A 27,065-nucleotide genomic window follows, 5' to 3' on the forward strand; every position below is an offset into this window, starting at 1 on the left:
ATAAAACCTAGAAGCACCAGTTCCCTCAGGGAGTGATCGTGCCCGTGCAAGATCATGTGACATCCCATCGTCTTGGGTCATGTGACCGACCATGAGCAAAGTGATTCTGTACCGGCTGCCTTTCATTAACCTCCGCCATCGAAGATCGGAGGTTACTGTTTTCACCCCTGTCTGTTTGTTTGTTTGTGAACAGTATTACGGAAAAACTGCGACGGATTTCGACGAAACTTGGTGGGGGGGATTAAGTATGGTCCAAGGATCATTCCATTAGAATTTGGACTTGGTCCAGAATCCAATATGGCCGCTATGGCGGCCATTTTGAAAAAATATTTGAAATTTTTTTTTTGCATTTCTACATGTTTTAAGTGATTTCCAACCCCCCCCCCCCCCAAAAAAAAAAATTTGTTGGAGAAAAAAAATTATTTTTGCAACTTTTTTCTACAAAATTTCGATTTTTTTTTTTTTTTTTGCATTTCTACATGTTATAAGTGATTTCCAACAAAAAACATGCCAAAATTATAATTGCGGCTGATTTGGGAACTTCAGGTGGATATACCCACGTAAAATCAATTTCTGTCTCAAGGAATCTAGGATGAATAGATGAATCTAGGTTATGACGAATGAATAGAGTATGTAAAAGTTAAAAGTAAAAGGGAAAGTTGCAAACTATAACTCTGTAAGCACTGTTGACGTCAAATTGAATGAATAGGATATCAGGTTCACTTGAGTGACCTAGCAGTATTGGCGGCGGAGGTTTTGCACTCTACCGAGTGCTCCCCCTCTAGTTTATGGATGTTTTCGTTTACGGACATTTTCTTGCAGTATTGTGATTTTTCCCTGCGATATTGGCTTTGGATTACATCAGTGTACCAACTTTCAGCTTTGTATCCCAACTATAGAGTACTAAACATTGATATCGGTGAGTGAGTGAGTGAGTGAGTGAGTGAGTGAGTGTGGTTCAAAAGACCTTTATATATTAAATGATATCTACACGCTGTAATATAATTAAATGTCTTCGCAAAAACATCAAGCACATCTCCTGTGACACATACTTTGCTTTCTGCAAACATATTATCTTAATTTAATGATAACATAATAATGGAAGTAAAGTCAGCCATCATCACATTTTAAGAAACATATCTATAGACGAAATGAGACAGAGCTTCGAGCAAGGTTCATTCTTTCCTTCCACAAGACTTCATTGCACAGCATGTAATGCCCTCCAATCAATACACCACTTACTCCTTTCCAGTTACAAAGTGTGTCTCGTCGTGCCTTTGCATTTATTTACTTCTTTGGTTGGTCTCCTTCACCTCCGCAACGAATTTGGTGCATCGCGCTGGCCAGGCTTTTCTGGAAAGCTCGGAGCTGACCGGTCAATTTTCACTAAAAACCCTTTCCATGTTGCTGTTTGGGCCTGAAATAATACAGGCATTACTTCACCTTCACCCCATGACCCGATTCTTCACGACACAGCACCTCAAGAGCCATTACCAATTGAATTTGCGAATTGTTCTCCAGTCTTCGTTGAAGAAATGCACCCACTGGAGTTGCAAAAACAAATAAATAAACAAACAAACTCAGAGGCTCTTCCGAAGACACGTTCAACTTTTCATTCCTTGCATTTGCTCAGATTTAAAGAACGGAAGAAAAATCCGCATCCGATCCTCCACTCTCGTTTTAATGCCCGCAGGCACGAAACCACGGAATCAATAGAGACTATTAATTTGAAGCTAAAATATTTTTCTCTGCCCTGCCCGAAGCAATACAAGTCTGTGTAATCACAGACACTGACAGACAATCATTTATCTGGCAAATTAAAATATAAAATATTGTTTGGAGTATATAAGTAACGATTTCCTTCGCTGTAAATACTTAATGACATTTGGCTATCGCTAAGCACTATGCTATATATCACACCCCGTTAGAGCACTATATTTGTGCATTTCATCATACATAGCAATGTATGGGATGAAATTATTATTATCATTGTTATTATTATTATCATTATTATTATTATTGATGTCGATGAATAGCAATTGCAACAATCCCAACAATCAACAACAATTGATATATCGGTAATATACGATAAATTGATATTATTATGAGTATCATCCAGATATTATTCTTATTAGTACAGAATCATAATAATCTGCAATAGCTCGATGATCCAGTCGAGCTATTGCAGATTATTATCATGGTGCTCCATAAAAAGGATAATATTTCGATGTCCTTCACACATGGGGTTTCAAAAGTCCTGTCTACACTTAAGTGCAAACCTTAAAGGAGAACAAATTGTATCATAGCTCATTCCTGCCTCTAATATATTGACTTCTAATTACAACAAGGTACGGTGTTACTTTTGTTGATACGATTCTGAATTCCTTGGAAGAAGGGTTATAAACTGAATGACTGAGAAGTATTCCGTATAAGGGTCTCACGCTATATATCCAACGGGGTCACCGTGGGCCTTCTGTAAATTTTACAAAACAACTGATGCAGCACCAGATATCCATAAATGAAATGTTTTCACCACATCTTGAGGAAGCAACTATGGTAACGCAATCAAAATTGTTCTTATCGGGCGAACCTGATCGTCCAGGGAGTAAAAGGGAAGACACGAATGGCCTCGTGTTCCTGGATTGTAAAATGTGTACAGAGTAAAACAGAGTGCGGGCGTACACGACTTCCTGCACACGGTGTATCTTTCTCTTGGGCTTTAAGGGGCATAAAGGTTGAAAAGCTCTTAATGATACGAACCAGTTCAATACCAAAATCCAAGGAGCTTTAAAAACGGATTATCACAAGAGGCCGAGCCAGATCATCCAAGAGTGAGTGAACCTGATCTGGCTTGCTTTGTAAACGGGTAATGGTTGCTTTAATAGTTGTTATTGTTTTGTTTAAATTACTTTTAGTCACCGATCTAGTGAGTGCAGCAGTGGTACATTTGTCGAACTGTGCGGTTTGAGTACCGCAGTACGAGCTCTGAAAGAGAGGAAACAAAACATTTCCATCGGTGAGTGAGTGAGTGGGTGGTAAGAAAGACCTTTATATATTAAAGATGAAATTTATGATTTTTCCCTTCTTTCTTTCTTTTCTTGCATGAGTATATGAAGGCTTTCCATGTACGAATCTGCCATTACACTTTCAAGCACTGACAATCTTTTTTATTTCTTTCTCTAAAGTGACAATTGGTTAAAAAGCACAATTTTACCGAATATCAAGAAAGTTCTTAGATAGTCGAGAGAAGACCATTGAGTGAATACCGTAGATTTTCTGGATGGGTTGACTGTGTGATTGAATATCCTTCCTCAAGAGCATCCTCCTGGAGTTTTAACTCCCTTGGCTGCCCCATAAAGTTTCTTCTTCTTTCTTACGCAGGGCATTTGCCTAATGTTTTGGTTTCTTAATGGATTTTGATAGGGGAGGGTTCTGGCTTCACGCTGTGAAAACCAAGGCTTATAGGATCATTGGTATCTCCTGCGATAAGGCTGAGTGTTTGGGTCTCTCACTCTCTCACCGGAGGCAGGTCGGTGGTCTTTCTGTCTTCTACCGTCTCCTCTCCAGCTTTGCCCCCCCTCCAATCCCCTGCTCTTCCTGTGATCTGTGATCTGTCCCCCCCCCCGGTATTTCCTCAGGATTCTCAAGGTCTGCCCAAAACCCCCTTTTGGTGAAATTTCCAAAATCAAGAATCCCTGCTCACCTTCACTATTTCATTCCTTTTTTTTTCCCCGCCTCTGGACCAAATTCCCACACTCTCTTCAATCCCACTCCTCCCTCCAGGTCTTCAAAACAGCTGTTCACCACCATCTCTTATCTTCCCCCATCTAAAATCTTGATTTTTACTACCCCCGTTAACCCACCCCAAATGCAGCTCCTTCAAATTCCCTGTTTTCCTTCGTGAAAGTCCCTGTAGTACCATCTTGTTTACCCTGTGTACCCCGCCCCATCCCTCTCCCTTCCACAGATCGCCTCATGTCTTTGTTCCCCACTAATTTGTGCTTCCCTCTCCTGGCCTTCTTGTCTCCTGTCTTGTTATATATTTTTGTGTATTAGCTCTTACATGAGCCTCGACTTGGTATACAAAAAAAAAACTTTCAAAAATCCATCAGGTGTCTTTTTTGGAAATTCTCATGTTTCACGTGATCAATGACGTCATCAAATGTTAAAAATCAGAACAAAATAATCGATAACTTTGCAATGGTGAGCTATTTTGAAATAAGAATGACATATTTCAACTCACTTTGCAACAAGCTTTCATTTGATATCCAGTTTAGTAGATTTGCTGACATCAGTATTTTTACGTGTCGATGTCATCGCAACTGTGGATTTCAGAAAAATGTTTTTTTGACACTGAACCATTAGTTTTTTGTTTAAAAAAAAACAAAACAAAAGATGTCACAACCCATTTCACACAAAAGAATGATTAAAAACAAGCTTTAACAGCTCGTAATTTGGTGTTTATAATTGCCTTATATTCAAAATAGTTGCAAAATTTCAAGATGACAGCTGTCTAACTATTACTAAAACCAGTTGAAACACAATGGTTGAAAATGGAGTTCAGTATTCATATTTGTTATTTTTGGCCAATGCTTTATCTTCTGTCCCTATTTTATTTATTTTGGTATTTTGGTTACAGTGGGCGTACGCATCCTATTGTTTAGATATCCTGCGGCATGTGGGATACACCTAATGCTAAAAATTCCACAAGCTGCCTTGACAACAAAGTATAGAACTTTGATATCAAGAAGGGCAGAGCATGTTGTATTTGTTTTATTGATAACATCTGTCAGCTGAGTAAATTATCAGCATCCATATTCTGTTTGTAGAGAGGCTTTCTGTGATGGGGTGCTGATAATAATTATTACTAACTGTTGCTTGTTTTTCTTCTCTGTTCCAGTTGTTTGTGATCATTCATTAATTGACATGGCAGCATCATTGTTCTTAAGTTTGGATTATTTATTGAATTTTTAAATTCTTATTTAAATTGTTTAAGTGGAGAAGAAAAGTGGTTTATTTAAGTGGAGTTTATTGTTTCAGTGGAGAAGAAAATTGTTTTTTGTGCCGTGCTTTTATAAAGAAGAATGAAAAGTGTCAAGTCCGAGGAAATTATGCATAAATAAAGTTCAAATCCGTGGCTAAAGAATGCGAAGATATCAATATCAACGTAAATGACAGTGGATTCTTCTTCCGACATGTGCACGATCAAATTAAAAGACCATGAAGAAGCATTTGGAAAGGGACAGAAAAACTGCTGGAGGGATTTTTCAACTAAACTTGCTCCCGATCAGAAAGTATTTTCGACTGAACAGCATGATGGAGATGATGCTGCAGCAAGTGTTGTATAAACAGAGCCGACTTCCACAACACGATACAAGCAAAGATTTTCTAGAGAACAGAATAAACGAGCGTTTTATTTGTGATGAGGAAACGATCACCAATTCCAACTCATACGATCAGGGTGGTCTTGGTAGACGTGAGCATCAGAATTCGAAGTCAAGACTTCTTGAAAGGCAGAAGATATTCATTGCCAATCCGAATAACAGATTCCCTGAAGAAACCCGAAGGTTCGAACTGTTGCAAGGAGGGAGTTTCCACACATACGATAACCTCTAGAATCTCTTAACCTGAGACAAATTGCGGAATTGATATGAGCAGCAGTTGTGACTTCTTCTTCTTCTTATTATTATTCTCCAAAAAAGGAGCTTTCATTTGTCCAATTCATACATTCTTTGACACCACTTCCTCTCCTCGACCTCCGGAGAGTTGTATGGTGATGGAGGGGATTTTGGAGCAGGATAGTGTGAGGGAACAGAAAAGAAGGCAGCCGGGGGGGGAGGCAGCATGAGGGGTAGGGAAGGCAGCATAGGGATAAGGGAAGGAAGCTTGAGGGGAAGTGGAGAAGGCTACATAAGGGGAGGAAAGCAGCGTATCAGGGAATAACCAAGGAGATAAAACATGCCCAAGCAGCAACGTTTGTTCTGTAAAAAAAAACTTGGCAAGAGCATTTCAAAATAAAAACCCATGCTATCTATCTGGCAAAGCTCTACCTGTATGTATGTATGCTGCCTCCATACACGTTCCTTTAACCTCCTTGTGGTCCACGATAACTGTGTATGCACACCGGCAATATACTCATCCTTTCACTCACACGCATTCACGGATTTCTCCACACCCACACTGTACGGTGGCACATCCCGCATGGCTTTGATGTCGCAAAACGTCCGCTTACCATTTTGCTTCAGCGCTGCAGCACGTCTACTCCCCACTTGCAGAAGCACATGGTTCACAAGACGGCCATATAACCTCCTCCACAATGCCATGCACCATGGGCCTGGATGCGAGTGAGAGTTCGGACCACACACACCTGCAAAACCCGCACACCTCACACACGTAGCCACGCATGCAGGCACGCAAAACCCCACGGAGAGTCATTTTTACCTATTTGTACCACGTCAAGGTGTGCTGTCTACATACCTCTTCATTTTCAGAAACTGCCGACTATTAATATATTGCAGCAACTATTAGTATATTTCTATGAATATTTTGTCATGAAAGCAGATTGCACAAAATGGTGTAAAACAAAAAAGTACCTCTTCTCTTTGGTTGCAGAAACTGCCAACTATTAATATATTGTGATACCAATTAGTACATTTATATTAATATTTTTTATTGAAAGCACAAAACGGTGAAAAAGCAAACTGCATACATAATTACCGAAACAAGCTCAAATGAGCTAAGATCCTCGTAATAATGACGTCATAAAAACGAATATGACGTCATTGTGATGTATTAGTTATGCGATAAATTATCTGTGCTAATGCCCAGCTTGACTCCCGCAAACAAAATTCAAACAGCTTGCCTAGTTTCGGGGATAATGGCATCGGCGATTTCCATTAGCGGCGATATTATGACGTCAACTTTTTTTCTAGGAAGAATTTCCAAAATCGGAGATGGTTACTGCCTGCACGTGGGCTTTCTGCATATACATGGCAAGTTTCACGAAGATCCGATGAAAACTCTGGGCTGTGAAACAAAAAAATGATAAAAAATAGGAATGACGTCATAAAAATTGATATGACGTCATAGTGATTATCATACGTGTGGTAATTCATCTCTGCTAATGCCCTGTTCGATTCCCACAAACAGAATTCAAAAAGCTTGCCTCGTTTCGGAGATAATTTTTTAGGCGATTTCCATTAGCGGAGATATTTTGACGTCATAACTTTTTTTTCTAGGAGGAATTTTCAAAATCGGAGATGGTTACTCTCTGCGCAGGGTATTTTTATATATATGTGTATATATATATATATATATATATATATATATATATATATATATATATATATATATATATATATATATATATATATGCCAAGTTTCAGGAAGTTTCAATGAAAACTGTCGGCTGTGAAACAAAAAAGTCCACAAGAAGAAGATGAAGAACAACAAGGTGAGTAAGACTTAGAGATCCTCCAGGAGGATCTAAAAAAGACCACTGTGGACTGGAACACCATGGCTTGCAAAAGCAAGTTATAGAGCACGACAGTGTGCTCATTGATGAAGTTACACTTTCTGCACATTCCTTTATCTTTTCTTCACCAAATATAATTGTCCAAATGGAAGAAGAAAAAAAATTAAGCTTAATGCTTAGCTTAAATATATACACTTTGTTACAAAAATCGCTAATTTGTTAAAATTTTCAGATTTCCCTCCAGATTTTGAAACTTATTTAGTCCACGAGTTCCGATTCTCAAATTCGACATAATATATTGATTATATACTTTAATTAGTCGGTGAGAGTAGTTCGTGTTTCCAAATGAAGGCATGTTTGAATAGGCCAAAACCAAATGGCGAATTAAGACCCCAGCAAGCTGACAGAGGGCTGACCAAGGATGACACCTTGATAATGGATAATTAAATAAGGCCATTAATAATTATCTTCAAAAGGGGTGTTTTAATGAACCAAAACACCCAATTTTCACTCATGCACTCCCATTGGAGTTCCCTTCGTAGTCCTACACATACAAAGTTTCAGGCCGCTAGGTTTCACAGTTATGGAGTAGACACACACAGACACTGACTGACACACTGACATTTATTAGCACAGACGAGCAAATACAACCAGTCATTTCACTGATTGGAATATTAAGTGGGGTGGGATGGAGAGGAAGAGGAGAGAAAATAGGGGAGAGGGGAGGGGTCGGAGAGAGAGGGTGAGAGAGAGGGGGTTATGGGTGGGAGAGGGTGGGAGAGGGATGAGAGAGGGGAAGGGAAGAGAGGGGAGGGGGGAGATAGGGGAAGGAGAGGGGGAGGTGGCTAGGAGAGAGGAGGTGGCAAGGAGAGGGGGAGGATTCTGGAAGATGTGACATCCAGTTTAACGTCCGTCCGAGGGATGGACCACACATTGCTGAATCACACTGCCTGTGAAACAACCGGATGAAATTTTATTGCCGAGTCGGGATTCGAACAAAAGCAAAACAGCTGAGAGTGAGCGTGCATACCTCTTGCCTATCCTGCCATGATGCGGCGATTCATTGTTGTGTAACAACTGACAACATTTTTTACTCATTGTAATCATCTAATTTATGTTGCCTTCCTCACTCCAGAAATGCCCCACGTAGAACCATGCCAGTGTCACCATCGAAGGTTAAAGAGCGCTCCTCAAGTAGCTTAAACACTCAAGCAAGCACTCCAACAAAACAGTTGAAGAAACTTTTACAAACTAAACTTTTAATTTTTTTTAATGTGTATAATAATCTATCTGTACCGAAGTGACGGGAAGTACAATGAAAGAAAATCAAATTAAAAAGGAAACATGGTGTAAAATAAAATTGCACATTTTCAGCAAACGAGCACCACCTGACCACCTGAGCACCACCCAAGGGCCCACACGGCCAAATGCAGGCGAGTGGGCCCTGAATTTTGTTCAAGTAGATTGGTACAGTGTGAATTCAGTGAAAGTGTGAATATTGTGGAGCACTCACCAAGTGACTTAAGCACTCAAGCAAGCACTCCAATTAAGCGGTCGATAAGGAACAGCTGGCTTGGCAAGCGATTTGTGATCGCTGATCGGGCATATAAACACCACACACCGAGAGATGACCGGAATGACATGTCATGGCCAAATTGGACAAATGAACACTGTTTTTTTAGCAGTCAGAACTACTGCTGAAGTCAATAAAGACGTTTAAATTTTGAAATTCTCCTGAGATTAAAAGATTCTAGAGGTTATGGCATGTACGGAAATGAAATAAAGCCATGGACACTGGCATCTCCAGGCATTTATTAGCCATGCAATGTATCCAGAGATTCATAGGTTTGATGATTAGGCATTCGATATGAGTGAGGACAGTCGACAACAACAAAAAAAACTTTATCAATAAGAAATTGTTGCTGCCTGTTCCAAGTCAAGGCATTGTTGAACAGGCCATAAAAAAATGACAAAGAGCCCAGTGAGGGACAGCGTGGTGACCAAGGATGGGTCTTGCGAAAAGATAATTCAATAAGACCGTTAATTATCTTCAAAAGGGGTGTTTAAATTCACCCAAACACCCAATTTTCATTCATACACTCCCTTAGAGTTTCCTTAGAATGCATGCAAAGTTTCTGGCGGCTCAGTTTCATGGTTTTGGAGTTATGGAGGACGCACACACACACACACACACACACACACACACACACACACACACACACACACACACACACACACACACACACACACACACACTTATTCACATAGATACAAAAGCGACAAATGTTTTTCTAAATGATTTGTGCAAAATTCACTTCAAGAAAGATAGTCGCGATCGGAAAGATCGCTCTTCTCTTCTTCCGAAGTCATGAAATCCTGCTCCCATTCTGAGCTTGAAAACTTATCTGCTTCTTCCGTATTTGTCTGATCTTCCGAGATCAACATTGATCAACTTGGGAATCTGTTTGACAAGAAAACTATTTCAGAGTTTCGAAAAATAGATTCTAAATTTGACTGTAATCGATATTTTGTGATGTCTTTGAATTTTATCGATATTCATGGAATGCTACTCTTTCTGGAAATTACAAAACTCACTAATCTAGTCTATATATATATATATATATATATATATATATATATATATATATATATATATATATATATATATATATATATATATATATATATATATATATATATATATATATAGTAAATTGTAAGCACCTTTTTTGTTCCCTCCACCACTGAAGTTGGAAGGAAGGAGGTTATGTTTTCACCCGTCTGTTTGTCTATTTGTTTGTTTTTTTGTGAATGAAATATATCACAAAGTTGTCGACGGATTTGGACGAAACTTTCTGGCGAGCTTGGGTATGTGACAAGGACGAAATGATTCGATTTTGGTGAAGATCTGAATCCGGATCTGGATCTGAGGATTTTAAAGTGATTCTTCACCATTGGGAGATCGGGACAAAAACGACATAGTGTCGCTGATCGCAGGACATCACAAAAAGTTGAGGACGGATTCAGACGAAACTTGGTGGATGAGTTGGTTGGGTGACAAGAACAAGCTCATTAAATTTTAGTTCAGGTCCAAATCCAGATCTGGCCTATCAGTGGGATACAAAATATAAACTAATGAGTGTGGCGCAGGTATGTACTCTACCGAGTGCCCTTCTAGTTTTTTCTCGTCCCTGTTTGCCCAACACCTTATTGCCGCCACTGAATGAAATGATTCTGTTATATGGTGAACCAATAATTTTTTGTTAACCTGTAAAAACATGAGAGCATTTTCTAAATCATGTTTGTTTATACTTTATAATGAAAGCTGTTAAATACTAAATAGTTATGTGACCACACCTGGAAGAAGTGGTTGAAACAGGGTTATTTTGGGGGGGAGGGGGGTTTGTATACCTTGTCGAGGCTCGTGTGAGAGCCAACACACACGAGGGGGGGCATGAGACACTAGGGGCAGGAGTGGGAAGGACAAAATAGTGGGGAACAGAGACATTAGGAGATCTGTGGAAGGGAGAGGGATGGGGGCAGGGAACACGGGGTATACAAAATGGACATTACAGGGACTTTCAAGAAGGAAAGCAGGGAATTTGAAGGGGGTGGGCTTGGGTGGATTATCGGGAGTAGAAAAGATCGAGGATTTGGATGGGGGTGATAAGAGGTGGTGGTGAACAGCTGTTTTGAAGGCCTGGAGGGAAGAATGGGATTGAATAGAGTGATATATTCCAGAAACTCTTTGCTGATATTGTGTTGTGGAAGTTGTTGTGAAAAATTCCAGAGCTTATCGTATGTGTGGAAATTAAATCAAGGCATAAAACACTGGAGTGGCTTTTTCGACGATTGAAGGAAAATGTCCTTCCATCCTTTCCCTTCCCCTTCCCTCATGCTTACCTCCTCCCAAAGCCCCCCCACCTCCCATATATGTCTCTGGATGCGGTCCGGGCATTGTTTAGTACGACCCGTTTGAACATGATGTTTTTAACGTACCCAATTTTGTTCAATCTTGTACTAATGCTGGCAGAAGGGGACCATTCACCTCCCCCCCCCCCGCTTTTCATTAACTACCCTGATCAAACACATGTGCAGAACACTTCCTTCTCCCCCCGCTCCACCCCTTTTCTCCCCCATCTTCTTCGCTCCCTCCCCCATCTCAGAATGTATAGCGACGTGTGGTGAGGCCTCGCTCTCTCCTCCCCTTATTCCCTCTCCCCCACTTCCTAGCTTCCATTTCCTCACCCCTTCCTCACTCCCCCACCCCTACTCACTCCCTCTCCTCTCTCACTTCCTCCTCCTCTCCCATCTTAATATTCCTGTAAGCAAAGTGACGGGTTGTATTTGCAAGTTAATCAATAAAAAGCTGATTTGAGAAAAAATTTTTTTGAAAGACTGAACTCCATTTTCAACCATTGTGCTTCAACTCATTAAAGTAATAAACAGCCGTCATCTTGAAACGTTGAACCATTTTGAATACAAGGCAATTAGAAACACCAAATTAATAGCTGCTAAAACTTGTTTTTAGTAGTTTTGTGTGAGAATGGTTGTCACACCTTTTCTTTTTCTTTTTCTTTCCGCAAAAAACTAATGGTTCAGCGTCAAAAACCCCTTTTTCTGAAATCCACAGTTGTGATGATGTCAACACACAAAAAAGTGCTGATGTCAACATATCCACTGAAACTGAATATCAAAAGAAAGCTTGTTGCAAACAAAGTGAGTCTAAATACGTCATTCTTATTTCAAAATAGCTCATTAATGCGAAGTTATAGATGATTTTGTTCTGATTTTTAACATCTGATGACGTCATTGATCACGTGATACCTCAGCGTTTCCAAAAAAAAACTCACCCGATGGATTTAGAAAGTGTGAACCCTCCCATCCCGAAATTCATTTAGAAAGCAAATGTAAGGCTGTATGTCAGATTGTCAGGCTATATACCCTGCTTATATGCAGCAGATGGCTATGGAAAGAATAATTTACTGTAGCACAGCTGTGCCCCTGATGCAGTGGCCCCTTTAGGTTAAAGCAGGAATTTTGAATGGGGCCAGTGTGCTGATGATAGTTCGCCTAATCTTCAAGGAAACCGTGGGATGTTTAACATCTACTAACTAATGCTGGCAGATGGGATGCCAAGTTTAATGTTTATCTGAGGGACAGCACACACATTGATGAATTACCCAGCCTGTGAAATACCAGGATGACAGTTTATAGCTAGATCTAAATTCAAACCCAGTAGAGACAGCTCAGAGGCAAATGTGCATATCTCTGGGCTATCCTGCCTCTTCCATAAAGCTAAGCAAATGCAAAGGAAGGAAAAAGAAACTTCCCATTAAATATGCAATCATAAAAATAAGACCGAGACAACCATTAAGGAGAAACCACTAGAAGTCTTGAGAATTTTCCTTTAAATTTTTTTTTTCTCTCTATGCATCTATGTATGAAAAATGTACCAAAAACATCAAAAGACTTGATGTTCTTTCCAATAAAAAAAAATTCTGGAGGCAGCCATCTTACTTTTGTGGGTCTGTGATTGGTTATGATGGAAATACATGTGGCATACACATTCATTTTGGTGGCTACCTTGAACAAAAAAAAAAAGCAAAAATAAAAATAAAAATGATGCAAATGGAGATTACAACCAACAGCACAATACAATGCCACCGTGTCGTGAAAATAAAGAAAAGGTTCACAAACACCTGACGAGGCTATACTGCATGGGCAACAGACTCAAGGCACAGAGATAATAACATTTTCTGTTTTTCTTTAATAGCCATATTTACCCACCTCGTGGGGGTAAACCGGCAAAAGTATTTGACCAAAGTCTTTCATGAACCGGCCCTCCTGGACTGACATACTATGTATAGCTCAGAGCAGGAATTTGTAATTTGTTCAGGGTACCGGCGAAAGCTCACCTACTCTTCAAGAATTGCACTGAGGGATATTTTAAGTCCATCTAAAGCTGGCAGACGGTAACAGAGAAGATAGAACATGTTCTCCGTTAAAACCCACAAATCATCCAACTCTCGGGTTGGCCCGTTTAGCATTCTCATCTGAACCGATGGCTCAGGATGCGCAAAACCCCTCCACTCTTTATTTTTGTCCTGCATTTGTTTGATGCACAAACCCCACTAAGAGCCTCAAATGAAAAGAACAAAATAGAAATCCTTGAGATATCTCTATTCTTTCTGTCTGTCGGTATATACCGCATTCCCTTTCAAACGGATACAATGTCCACTACTCGTCCTGGCAAACTGCTCCACATACCAATTGAATGTCACGTTCTAAGATGGCTGCAACTTATTGTTTATTTCTGCGATTTTTACATCTTTTAATTATTATTAAAGTAACTTGGCTACTTTATGACTTTGGGTGCATTACATTTACCCCATAAATAAACGCATAATAATGTTATCATCAAAAAACAAAAAACAAATTTAAAGCCATGCCAAAACAATCCCTTTGGAAAGATATAATTTAATTACGTTAAATATAATTTTCAAGAATTTTTGACCATGAAATATAATTTTAAAGAATCGTATAAATGTATTTTCTCGATAGTGTTTTGAAATCAGAGCTGTCTGTGCGACGCGTGATTTCTTCGTGCATGGACACAAAACTATACTCCCATCCTCTTGCAGCCAAAAAAAAGTTCCTCAATGCGTACGAATAAAACGTTTGAAGTTAAAATAGAGTTCGAGGACAAAGAAAATTCATTCAATTTCCTTTTCAACTGACTAAATTTGAATTTCCATGCAAGTTAAATTTATTTTTCTTTTACTTCATATTTTTTTATTATTGCTCGAATTATTATTGGGTCGATTTGTCCTCTTTAAAGTTATGTCTTTCAAGCAAAGCACTTCCCACGAGAATACTTCAACATTTTTGTCTCCTACATGAAGTGAGGGTGGTGGGAGGATGGAACCTCTTCTTCCTTGTTTAACAGGTCACTGATTCACTCTTGCAGTTTGCATTTGCCTCTTTGATGGGCAAAGACTTTAATTATTACTTTTCCTTCGGTGCTATTACTTCATCACTGCAACTCAAAAGCAGTACCACACCTGTATAAATCGTGCAGAGAAAGTATTTCTCGAGTCCAGCTTGAAAATATAGCAAGTGTGACAATAAATGCTGGGATTATCAGCACTCCAATCACCAATAGTTGAAATAATGTCATATAATTACTTCTGATAAGATGGTCCAGAGGGAGCGCTCTTACCTTTGATCTGCCTTGCGTCGGTTTGATTCTTGGCAAGACTACAAACTATTGCATTGGTTCCTAAGCTGGTAGTATGGCCTTGAGGTTCGCACACTCACGTTTGAGCTGTCTAGCCTGGGATTGAAACCCAACCCAGCTATAAATTGGCATCCTGGTATGCTTGTCCTCACAATGCCTGTCACCACAGGCAGGGTGATTCATAAATGTGTGTACTATCCCTCGGATGGACGATGAACAAAATTCTCTGGTTGGAAAAGGCGTCCTGTTTGTGGGTATTAGTTGGTGCATGTTAAAGATCCCACAGTGTCCATTGCGAAGAGTAGGCGAACTATTACCTTGACAAATTCCTACCCTAACTTCCTGTGTTAGGATGGTTACCCATTGAAAATTGTAACGAGACAATAAACTGCTTCCATATAACTGACTCTGTACAGAGAATGGTCCATACTTTTGATTGGTTCTTCAATGACAGGGCATTGAATCACAAGGTGTGTCATAAGTTAGCTAATGTTAGGGGATGTTAAAGATCTCAGGTTGCCTTTCGTGAAGTGTCAGCGAGTTATCACCGGCACCCTGAACAAGTTACAAATTCTTGCCCAAATCAGCTCCAGTCAAATTGCATGCCTAGCCAGGCAGTTCCTGAAAGCCTTGGGCCAAACTTTTCCCCTCAATCTATCCCACAAGAAGGTGGGATTAATTAGGGCCATTAAATAATTTGTTGTAATCGTAGTTTTAGTTAGACAATTGCTGTTATCACCAGTAAATAGTTTATATAAAATCAAGCATGACATTAAACTTCACAACCACTGTGAGCCCATAGGTATGCAAGCTTATGCCAGCTACAGTGGCTTGTAAAAGTATTCACCCTACCTCCAAAGTTTTCACATTTTGATGCCACCTCAGCTTATTTCATGATGCTTTAAAATCAAATTCAATATATAGAATCTTCACACATTACTCCAAAGTGATAAAGCTAAAAAAAATTAGATAAAATGTGAATAAATTACATTAACAGAGAAAATCAGATGATTCACAGTTCCTTTAGTATTCAAACCGTTTGCTGAATTAACTCTAAATCAGTTCAGGAGCAAATTATTTGGTTGAAAAGTTACAAAATATGTGTCATAGGTTTCACCTGTATGTAATCAGTGATTTAGCTTAAAAAGTAAGCTCCCCCACTTATATAAGGAGATTTAAGGTGCAACAAACTTGGTCAACCAACAAGGCAAACATGAAGATGAAGGAGCTTTTCAAAGAAGTCAGACATGAAGTGGTGGAAGAGCAGCGTTCAGGAGAGGGTTATAAGAAGATCTCAAAGTCACTCATTATCCTTTTGAGTATGGTGAAATCCATCATGAAGAAGTGGAAGATGTATCATCCCACCCAGACTCTACCCAGATTAGGTCGCTCATCCAACCTCAGCATCCGTGCAAGCAGGAAACTGGTTTGGGATGTCACTGTAAATCCAACAATGACTTTGAAAGATATTCAAGGCTCTTTGTCCAAGATGGGGGTCAGTGTTCGTGAATCAACAATATCCCGTTCCCTTCACAAACCTGGCGTCTGGACAGGTGGCAATAAAGAAGCCATTACTGAAAAAGAAACACATAAAAGCTTGAATGAAGTTTGGAAAAAAAAAAAAGGATCTTAATGATACTGCAGGCATGTTGCGAAACGTTTGGTGGTCAGACAAGACAAAAATTGAACTTTTTGGTGTAAATTCAAAGCGTCTGCCATAATCCTTACACTGCGCATCACCCAGTCAACACCATCCCTACTGTTAAGCGTGGTGCTGGCAGCATCATGTTATGGGGCTGCTTTTCATCAGCATGGACTGGCAAGCTTGGCCGGATATAAGGGACAATAGATGGTGCAAAGTACAGGAGAATCCTTGATAAAAAACCTGCTCGAGTCAGCCATGAATCTGAAACTGGGTTGGAGATTTCCATATCGGAGAATAGGAGATTCAGCAGGACATTGATCCAAAGCACAAAGCTGAAGCCACACTGGAGTGGCTGAATAATAAAAAAAAAAATATTCTTCAGTTGCCCAGTCAAAGCCTTGACTTGAACCCATTCGAACATTTTTGGCGAGACTTGAAGATTGCAGTTCATCGACGCTCCCCATCAAACTTGGCAGAACGAGAGTAATTTTCAAGTTAAGAATGGCTGAAGATTTCACCATCTTACTGTACAAAGCTGGTGGAGACCTACCCAAAAAGACTCATAGCAGTCAATGCTGCAAAAAGGTGCTTCCACCAGGTACTGACCTGAGGAGCTGAATACTTTTGCAAGCAGTGAATTTTGATTTGTCCATGCTTTTTTTGCAGGTATTCCTGACATATAACCTCCTTCAACTATAACAGTGTTCAGTTTGATCTCTTGAGTTATGAATAAAAAAGTTCATTTGGAAAATTGTTTATACATAATTTGTAATTCATCCAAATGTGGCATTATTGGTAGGGGTGAATACCTTTGCAGGCCACTCTACCTAACAAAGTTATATTCTCTACAAAGTAAAAAAAATAGAGCACTGTCGCAAATATGAGGAACTTCAACCTGATGATCATGTGTTTTCATGCACGGATATTGTCTTATGGCAAACAATGCACTGGAAATGAAGCTCAATTCAACAACCAGCAACATGAATCAGGGTTAAAAAGTGAAGGATCAATACAACAAAAGTAAAGTAGATGTTTTAAAGATCCCACACTGTCTTTGGAGGCCTAGCACCATTTTTACTGCATTTTCAATGCCAACAATACATACTGGAGTGAAACCTAACGCAATGGTTTTAGTATTCATCCTTGAACATTTTGATTCATTGTGAGATGCCATATTTGATCCCACAATGACATCACCAACAGGTTTGTCATTGATCATTGTCCTTGTATTGAAAGATATGTTTATTCAAGCAAGCTTTTGAGAACATGAGACAATGTCATAAAGTGATATCAAATGCTCTATTGGAGTTCCATTGTGTTAAATTCAGTCACTTAATTAATTATCATTGGAAATTTAAGAATGAAGTGTGATCATTGCATGGGAAGGTATTAATGAAGTGTGCCAATGAAGCATTAGGATTGTCACAATTTTTTACATGCTCGTCAGGTGGTGTGTTGGTACAGTGTGAGGTTAATGATTGTGCACTTCAGATGCGATACAGAACGTATTGGTTATGAGTCCCCTGTCAGTTTCACCGGAGGGGACTATAGCTTTGCTCTCCGTCCGACCGTCCCACCAGTGGTTTTCCTGACTTTTTCCTCATATCCTTTAACATATTCAACTGAAACTTGATACATGACTTTATTATGATAAGTTACACAACAAGTTCGAGTTTCAGGGCATTTAGCCAATTTTTCAGAGTTATGCCCTTTTTAAACTGAGAAAACATCGCATATTATACATGGGTCAGTGTTCAGCGGCCCTGACTCTACCCCACTACTGTACACCCATTGGATGGACAGCTGGCCTGACTCCACCCCAATAAAATCATGCGCCACAATTGCATGAAGCAGCACAGATCGGCAGGGCTTAGGCCTAGGTGTTAGTCCATGGCCCAGTGCAATTGGAATGATCCCAGGTATATAACCACAATGTATTACATACAGTATGCACATAACCCGTATGCATGTTTTCGCATCATGGATGTACAACGGGTTATTTTTAATACGAAATTGGCAAAGCCTAGAAACTAACGAAACACGGTGGGTCAGAGTTTTTTTTCTTCTTTGTTTGGTTCCGGTATCAGCTCGAGCGTGTGTTAAAGCAAACTAATTTTTATCTCCAATTTGTTATCCTGGTTGTCTTTATTGGTTTCTAGTCTATAAAATACATCAGCAAATGAAAAATGTTTTTCCTTTTATTTTGCTGAATAGACCAAAACACTGTGGGTTAGAGAGTTTCTTCTTCTTCATTTTTGTTCCACGATCGGCTCGAGCATGTGTTAAATGCAAACATTTATCTCCGGTTTACTGTCCTAGTTTTTATTATTTTCGGGACTGAACGTGCCATTATACACCACCCAAATAAACGAACATTCTTTGGGACTGGTAGGTGATACGTATTGCAAAGCAATTCTCACTCTTTGTTATATCTGACTGTGTAATGTTTTTGGAGTGAGATGTGATTCCAAAAGGTGATTTTTGTATAAGAAGTTATAACTTTGAATTTGGTCTTTAACCTCTATGGAAAGATTGCCTTCAATATGTAGAATCAATCATAAACATGAGCGTTTGCAGAACGAGTGACGTTTGTCCATGCTCTCTATCCGAGGATATACATATATGCATATATATATATATATATATATATATATATATATATATATATATATATATATATAAACGGGAAGGAGACAGAAAGAAGAACAGCCAGTCTTGAGTTGCTTTGCTTTGCTTTGTGGTTTTGTATAATAAAATTACAATTGGAAGCTACTCGAGAGTCGCTATAAGTTAATCAAACTTCGGGTTTCATGACAAAGATGCTTGTTGTGAGCTGGCTTGTCACAGCACTCTTCTCTTCAAACCTAAGTCAAATTGTATGTCACACTTTATGTGAATGCTATTCTGTGCATAACCACATGACCATTTATTTCACTCTTATACACAGGCATGGATCCACTATTGAAGCGTCTGGTGCTATAATTCCAACACTATTTTGTAGAATATCCACATTATCATCCCCACCATACTTTTTGTGAAATTACGACACTATCCTGCACACACACACATGCGCGCACACACACACACACACACACACACACACACACACACACACACATCCCTCAAGAATGAAGTGAAAATGTCTTAATTTGAAGAACGCCAATATTGCACCGGTGATAACTGGATCTACAGGAATGATAAAGAAGAACCTCACAGAGACAGTAAAAACCATCCCTGGGAATAATACCACAAACTAAAGGGGGAGCACTCGGGAGAGTGCAAAACCTCCGCCGCCAATACTGCTGGGTCACTCAAGTGAACCTTAAATCTTATTCATTAAATATGATGTCAACAGTGCTGACAGTTATAGTTCTTTTCTCCAACATTTTTTTTTTGGTTGGGGGGGGGGGGGTTGGAATTCACTTAAAACATGTAGAAATGCAAAAAAAAAAATTCAAATATTTTTTCAAAATGGCCGTCATAGCGGCCATATTGGATTTTGGACCAAGCTGAAAAAATAAAAGCATGGTCCTTGGACCAGACCTAACCCCCCCCCCCCACCAAGTTTCGTCGAAATCCGTCGAGGAGTTTTTCCGCAATACTGTTCACAAACAAACAAACAGAAAGGGGTGAAAACAGTAACCTCCGATCTTTGATGGCAGAGGTTAATAAACTACAGTTGGAAGCTGTGTGGGTTCAGTAATGCTGCTTCCCAGAGTTCCTCCACAGCTGTAAAGACATTCACAAATTGTACATACATGAGAATCCCTTCTTCAGCTCGAAGAGTATGGGAAGAGTCGATTTTTATACGTATGTATATATATATATATATATATATATATATATATATATATATATATATATATATATATATATATATATATATATCTTCTTCTTCTTCTTCTTCTTTCGGCTGCTCCCGTTAGGGGTCGCCACAGCGGATCATCCGTATGATCCGCATAGTGATTTGGCACATGTTTTACGCCGGATGCCCTTCCTGACGCAACCCTGGTCGCCTCTTACGACACAGGGATATGGTACACCTATTTTAACCAGAGTATACACTGGCCCAGTATACTGGTACTCATTTCGCCGACCTCGGAAGGATGACAGGCTGAGTCAACCCCCTGGTGTATTAATTCAGTGGCTCAACGGGGCTTGAACTCAGGACCTCTTGGATCCCAAGCCGCTGCACTAACCACTGCGCCAACACCAGGCTATATATATATATATATATATATATATATATATATATATATATATATATATATATATATATATATATATATATATATATATATATATATATATATATATATATATATATATATATATATATATATATATATATATATATATATATATATATACATACATATACATACATACATACATGTGTACACTACCGGTCTAAAGTTTTAGAACACCCCCATTTTTCCAGTTTTTACTGAAATTTAAGCAGTTTAATGTTTCAATCTACTCCGAAATTAAAGCATAGAACAAATAAACAATTGCAGATAAAAAAAGAAATCATGGAATCGTTTTGTTGAACAAAATTTAATCTAAATTTTTGACTCATCAAAGTAGCCACCTTTTGCAGATATAACAGCTGAACATACTCATGGCATTCTTTCTACAATGGAAATCAAATATTGTTCGGAAAGTTCTTCCCAACACTGTTGCAGAAGTTCCCACAAATGTGTTGCACTTGTCGGTCGCTTTGCTTTCACCCTTCTGTCCAGTTCATCCCAAATCAGCTCGATGGGGTTTAAGTCTGGAGACTGTGCTGACCATTCCATGATTTGAAGCCTACCGTCTTGTTCTTTTCTTATAAGGTAGTTCTGACATAGCCTGGAGGTATGTTTTGGGTCGTTATCTTGCTGTAGGATGAACCCGTAACCAACGAGGCGTAGACCAGAGGGTATTGCATGGCGCTGCAAAATGCTGTGGTCGCCCTTTTGGTTCAGGGTGCCAGTCACTCTGTGCAAGTCGCCGACTCTGGATCCAGCAAAAGAGCCCCAGATCATCACGCTTCCTCCTCCATGTTTGACAGTTGGTGTCACACACTGAGGAAACATCCTTTTACCTACTCGATGGCGTACAAAAACCCTGCATGATGAACCGAAGATTTCAAATTTTGATTCATCAGTCCATAAGACCTTCTTCCAGTCCACTGGCGCTGCTTCATTGCCCAGGCAAGTCTCTTTTTCTTATTTTGCCATATTAGCAATGGCTTTCTTACTGCCACTTGACCTGTCAAACTTGCAGCTCGAAGTTTTCTCTTCACAGTTGAAACTGAGACTTCTTTACTTCGACCAGTGTTAAGCTGTGCTTGAAGCTACTGTCCTGTGAGCCGCCTATCACGCATCTGATTCTGATGCTGTCCTGTTGACTCTCATAAACTTATTTTGTCCAAATAATGCTTCAGAGGGTGTAGCAACAGTCTGTTCCAACACTTCTTTGATACAGACATCAACAAAAGTTAGGACCCCTGAAGGAATTGTTTGCATCAACTTGCAAGGCTTAATTTACCTTCATTGCAGCAGAACAGCTGCAGTTGCTAACCCATTACTTGCTCCCTGAAAAGGGCCTTTTTAACAACTCTGAAATTTACATTATTTTTCAGTTTTTGGTAACCTAATTTTTTTTTTTTTTCACCTCTGGCAACTTACCACTTTGCTTTGTACCATTTCAGGTTATTCACTGGACTTGAACTCCTTAAATTTCAGTAAAAACTGAAAAATGAGGGTGTTCTAAAACTTTTGACCGGCAGTATATATGTATATACACACATCAGACAAACCTCCTCACTGTTATGGTGAGCATCGCCGCAGATTATGTCTCACACGGTAAAACCGCATAATCCGTAAAGAACAACCATCCATCTGCCACCAAGACAATTGTTCCCGCTAATGCAACCCAATCAACGAGAAGGCATGTGATGTGATCGGCGGGTAAATCGAAACATGTGGAGTGTGACGAGCATTCCCGCGATCTCCATTGGACAAAGCCCTACACCAAAGCATCACCTTCAACTCAGTGCAGTTGGTCATACTGTCCCAGTCACGTACGAATTGCACTGTTCCAGTCGTACACCTGCTGCAGCAATAAACTCTTCTTCTTCTTTCTGCTGCTCCCATTAGGGGTCGCCACAGCAGATCAACAGTCTCCATTTCGCTCTATCCTCCACATCTTCCATTGACACTCCAACCGCCAGCATGTCCGCCTTCAACGCATCCATGAACCTCTTCTTTGGCTTTCCTCTTCTCCTCCTGCCTGGCGTCTCCATCTTCAGCATCCTTCTCCCGATATACTCCGTTTCCCTCCTGTGTACATGTCCAAACCATCTCAATCTCGCCTCTCTCACTTTGTCTCCAAACCATCCGACCTGCGCAGTCCCTCGAATATACTCATTCCTTATCCTGTCCATCCTCGTCATTCCCAATGAGAATCGCAGCATCTTTAACTCTGCCACCTCCAGCTCCGCTTCCTGTCTTTTTGTTAGCGTCACCGCCTCCAAACCATACAACATAGCTGGTCTCACTACCGTCTTGTATATTTTCCCCTGAACTCTTGCAGCTACCCTTCTGTCACAAATCACTCCTGCAACTCTTCTCCACCCACTCCATCCTGCCTGCACTCTCTTTTTCACTTCTCTCCCACACTCTCCGTTACTTTGGACAGTTGATCCCAAGTATTTAAACCCATCCACCTTCCCCACCTCAACTCCTTGCAACCGCACCATACCACCACCCTCCCTCTCATTTACGCACATGTACTCCGTCTTACTCCGACTCACTATCATTCCCCTTCTCTCCAGTGCGTACCTCCACCTCTCAAGGCTCGCCTCAGCCTGCTCCCTACTCTCCCTACAGATCATGATGTCATCCGCGAACATCATAGTCCATGGAGACTCCAGTCTGATCTCATCCGTCAACCTGTCCATCACCAATGCAAACAGGAAAGGGCTCAGAGTCGATGCTTGGTGCAATCCCACTTTTACCTTAAACCGGTCCGTCATTCCTACCGCACACCTCACCGCTGTCACACTGTCCTCATACATATCCTGCACAATCCTCACATACTTCTCCTCTACTCCCGACTTCCTCATACAATGCCACAACTCCTCTCTTGGCAACCTATCATAAGCTTTCTCTAAATCCACAAACACACAATGTAACTCCTTCTGGCCTTCCCTATACTTCTCCATCAACATTCTCAAAGCAAACATCGCATCAGTGGTGCTCTTTCCTGGAATAAACCCATATTGCTGCTCACAGATCGTCACCTCTCCTCTCAACCGAGCTTCCACTACTCTTTCCCACAACTTCATGGTGTGGCTTAACAACTTTATCCCTCTGGAATTTCCACAGCTCTGCACATCACCCTTGTTCTTGAAAATCGGAACCAGTACACTTAATCTCCACTCCTCCGGCATCCTCTCACTTTCCAAGACTTTATTAAACAATCTGGTTAACAAACCCACTGCCATCTCTCCTAAGCACTTCCATGCCTCCACTGGTATACCATCTGGGCCAACCGCCTTTCCACTCTTCATCCTCTTCATAGCAGTCCTCACTTCATCCTTACTGATTCACCCCACTTCCAGATTCACTATCTCCACCTCTTCCAATCTTCTCGCTCTCTCATTTTCTTTATTCATCAGCTCCTCAAAGTACTCCATCCACCTTCTCAACACACTCTCCTCGCTCGTCAGCACATTCCCATTTGCGTCCTTTATCACCCTAACCTGCAGCACATCCTTCCCAGCTCGGTCCCTCTGTCTTGCCAATCGGTATAAATCCTTTTCCCCTTCTTTTGTATCCAACTTCTCATACAGCTCGTCATATGCCTTTTCCTTGGCCTTTGCCACCTCTCTTTTTGCCTTTCGACGCCACTCCTTGTACTCCTGCCTACTTTCTTCATCTCTCTGACTATCCCACTTCTTTTTCGCCAACCTCTTCTTCCTTGTACTTTCCTGTACTTCCTCGTTCCACCACCAAGTCTCCTTATCTTCCTTCCTCTGTCTCGATGTCACACCAAGTACCTTCCTCGCTATCTCCCTCACAACTTCTGCTGTCGTTGCCCAATCATCCCACCCATCTTTGCCACCATCCAACGCCTGTCTCACCTCCTCCCTAAATTTCACGCAACAGTCTTCCTCCTTCAGCTTCCACCATCTGGTCCTTGGTTCAGCCCTCACTCTCTTCCTCAACCTCACCTCTATAGTCATCCTACAGACCACCAATCGATGGTGTCGAGCTACACTCTCCCCTGCCACCACATTACAGTCTCTGATCTCTTTCAGGTTGCACCGCCTGCTTAAGATGTAATCCACCTGTGTGCACTTTCCTCCACTCTTAGACGTCACCCTGTGTTCCTCCTTCTTCTTGAAATACGTATTTAACACTGCCATTTCCATTCTTTTTGCAAACTCTACCACCATTTGCCCTTCCACATTTCTCTTGTTGAGACCGTACCTCCCCATCACTTCCTCATCCTCTTTATTCCCTTCCCCAACATGTCCATTGAAATCTGCTCCAATCACCACTCTTTCATCCTTGGATAAACTCTCCACCACTTCATCTAACTCACTCCAGAAATCTTCTTTATACTCCATCTCACACCCCATATGTGGGGCATATGCACTGATGACATTCATCATCACTCCTTTGCTGCAGCAATAAACATGCGTCACCATATTGCATCTTCATTTTGTGATGGATTTCATTGGGATTCACACCCTCACTTCCCAAGAAACGAATGGCAGAACGTTGCTCCTCCCTGGTGCATGCTTTTAAGGGAGCTGCCATCTTGGAACCGCTCTACTGACGTCATGCACTCAACGTTCCCAGATCTAAAACAGGCAAAACATGACTCTTACCCATAGTTATAGCATATGTCGTCTACAACTACACACATTAGATTCTCGAATATATTTCACTATTTTAAGGTTACTGATTGACTGCCCCTCGTGTATATATATATATATATATATATATATATATATATATATATATATATATATATATATATATATATATATATATATATATATATGTACATATCATGGAATATACACCTTAAGAGCTTTCCTCGTATTACTTCATTTTCGTATTATCGTTAAAGATTTTATAACTTTCATTTATTTGCTTGAAAAACAATTTAATTCCCACCAAATATAACAAACACAGCCGTTTTAACAACTTCTGTTGGTGTGGGTGTTTTCGTCCCCCATCACAATTGAGTCCATTGAAGGATGACAGCGGAAACATGGTACATGGCGTAAGGCCTTATTCCAGCAGACAGCCAGTCCTATGGTGCACAAAGAGTGCCTTGGTAGTCACCACTGGAAAAGACCAACATGTATAAGAAAGCTGGTTATGACTGGAATTTGGATTTTTGCCAGGGTGTCACGACAATCACTTACTCCTTGCGAAAGACACCATATGGGATATTTTAATATCCATTAGCAACCAATGCTGGTAGATGACTCCCCGCCTTGATATCCCATCTGATGGACGATGCACTCATTGATGCAATGTCCTGCCTGCAAAACATCAGAGTGAGAGTTTATTGTCGGGTCGAGAATCAAATCCAGACGTGACCGCTCAAATGCACCTGTGCTACATCTGAGCTATCCCAGCAGCCTCTCGCTTTCTGTTTGATGGTGTGATCTCACCACTTCATTATTCTTACACAAATGTTGTGCTCTTCACATTGGTATGTCTTTCATTTCACAGTGTCCACCAAGATGTCTCCCCAAGATATATCAACCATGGCCACTAAAGACTAGTTACTGAACTTTTGAGAATCTCAGGTTGGAAATACATGGAGGTCTGTCATTTCTACTATAACAATGTGATATGGCATTTTGGGTGAGACATTCTGGAAATTGGTGTGTATTGGAATAAGTTAACCCCTGATTAGCCTCCCACCCTCTCCGATTTTTCAAACCTCCACCCCCTTTTCAATTTTAATTTCCCTGATCCATGCCTGCTTCAAGTGATGCTGTGCTGCTCACCGTCGTGATTAAAATGGCTCCGGATATTCAATAACAAGAGAAAGACTGAGTGTAGTTGGAGCACATCCAGTTCAGACAGAACATGTGGAATGTGCAAAGAGAGGGGGGGGGGGCAGTAGTACAATATATTGAAGTTTTTGTTTAAGGACTGCCTAATAATGACTGTCTGACGGGATAGCTCAGAGGTACAAGTATTCATTCAATTCTGATCTGTTTAGTCTGGGTTTGATTCCCATCGTGATCATAAACTGTCATCATATTGTTTTATATCACCAGGGCATTTCACAGGCAGCCTTAAGTTGCTGATGGATTCGAACTAAATTTTGTGGAGAGGTCGGGTGTGTGACAAGGATGAATTGATTAAGAGTTTGCTGAAGATCTGAATGCAGATGCAGATCCCAGAATTTTAAAAGTAATTCTTTACCATCGAATATTGGGGTGAAAAACGATATGCAGCACGATATCTCAAAAAGTAATGGATGGATTCTGCCGAAACTTGATGGCCAGCTTGGCAGTGTGACAAGGATGAATTGATTAGATTTTAGTGAACATCTGGATCCGGAAAAGAGAATTTTTTTCATTTTTAAAGTGATTCTTCACCATTGAGAGATGGGACCATCAACTATATATAGCACGATATTCCAAAAAGTTGGTGGATGAGTTGGTTAGGTGACAAGAACAA

The 27,065-nt window shown here is 40.3% G+C and overlaps 1 long non-coding RNA gene across 2 annotated transcripts in view; it reads left to right on the forward strand.

The window, feature by feature from the left end:
* The first annotated feature begins 2,677 nt into the window (after nucleotides 1–2,677).
* Nucleotides 2,678–27,065, forward strand: part of LOC147023136 (uncharacterized) — a 93,494-nt gene continuing 69,106 nt past the window's right edge. Inside the window, exon 1 of one of the 2 annotated variants that reach the window (XR_015060047.1) lies at nucleotides 2,678–2,831. This is a non-coding gene — a long non-coding RNA (uncharacterized LOC147023136). The other variant, XR_015060048.1, reaches the window with a different exon arrangement.

Source organism: Eptatretus burgeri, chromosome 7 (assembly GCF_056783735.1).
Source record: "Eptatretus burgeri isolate ZD-2024b chromosome 7, Ebu_testis_v1, whole genome shotgun sequence".
Lineage (NCBI taxonomy): Eukaryota > Metazoa > Chordata > Myxini > Myxiniformes > Myxinidae > Eptatretus > Eptatretus burgeri.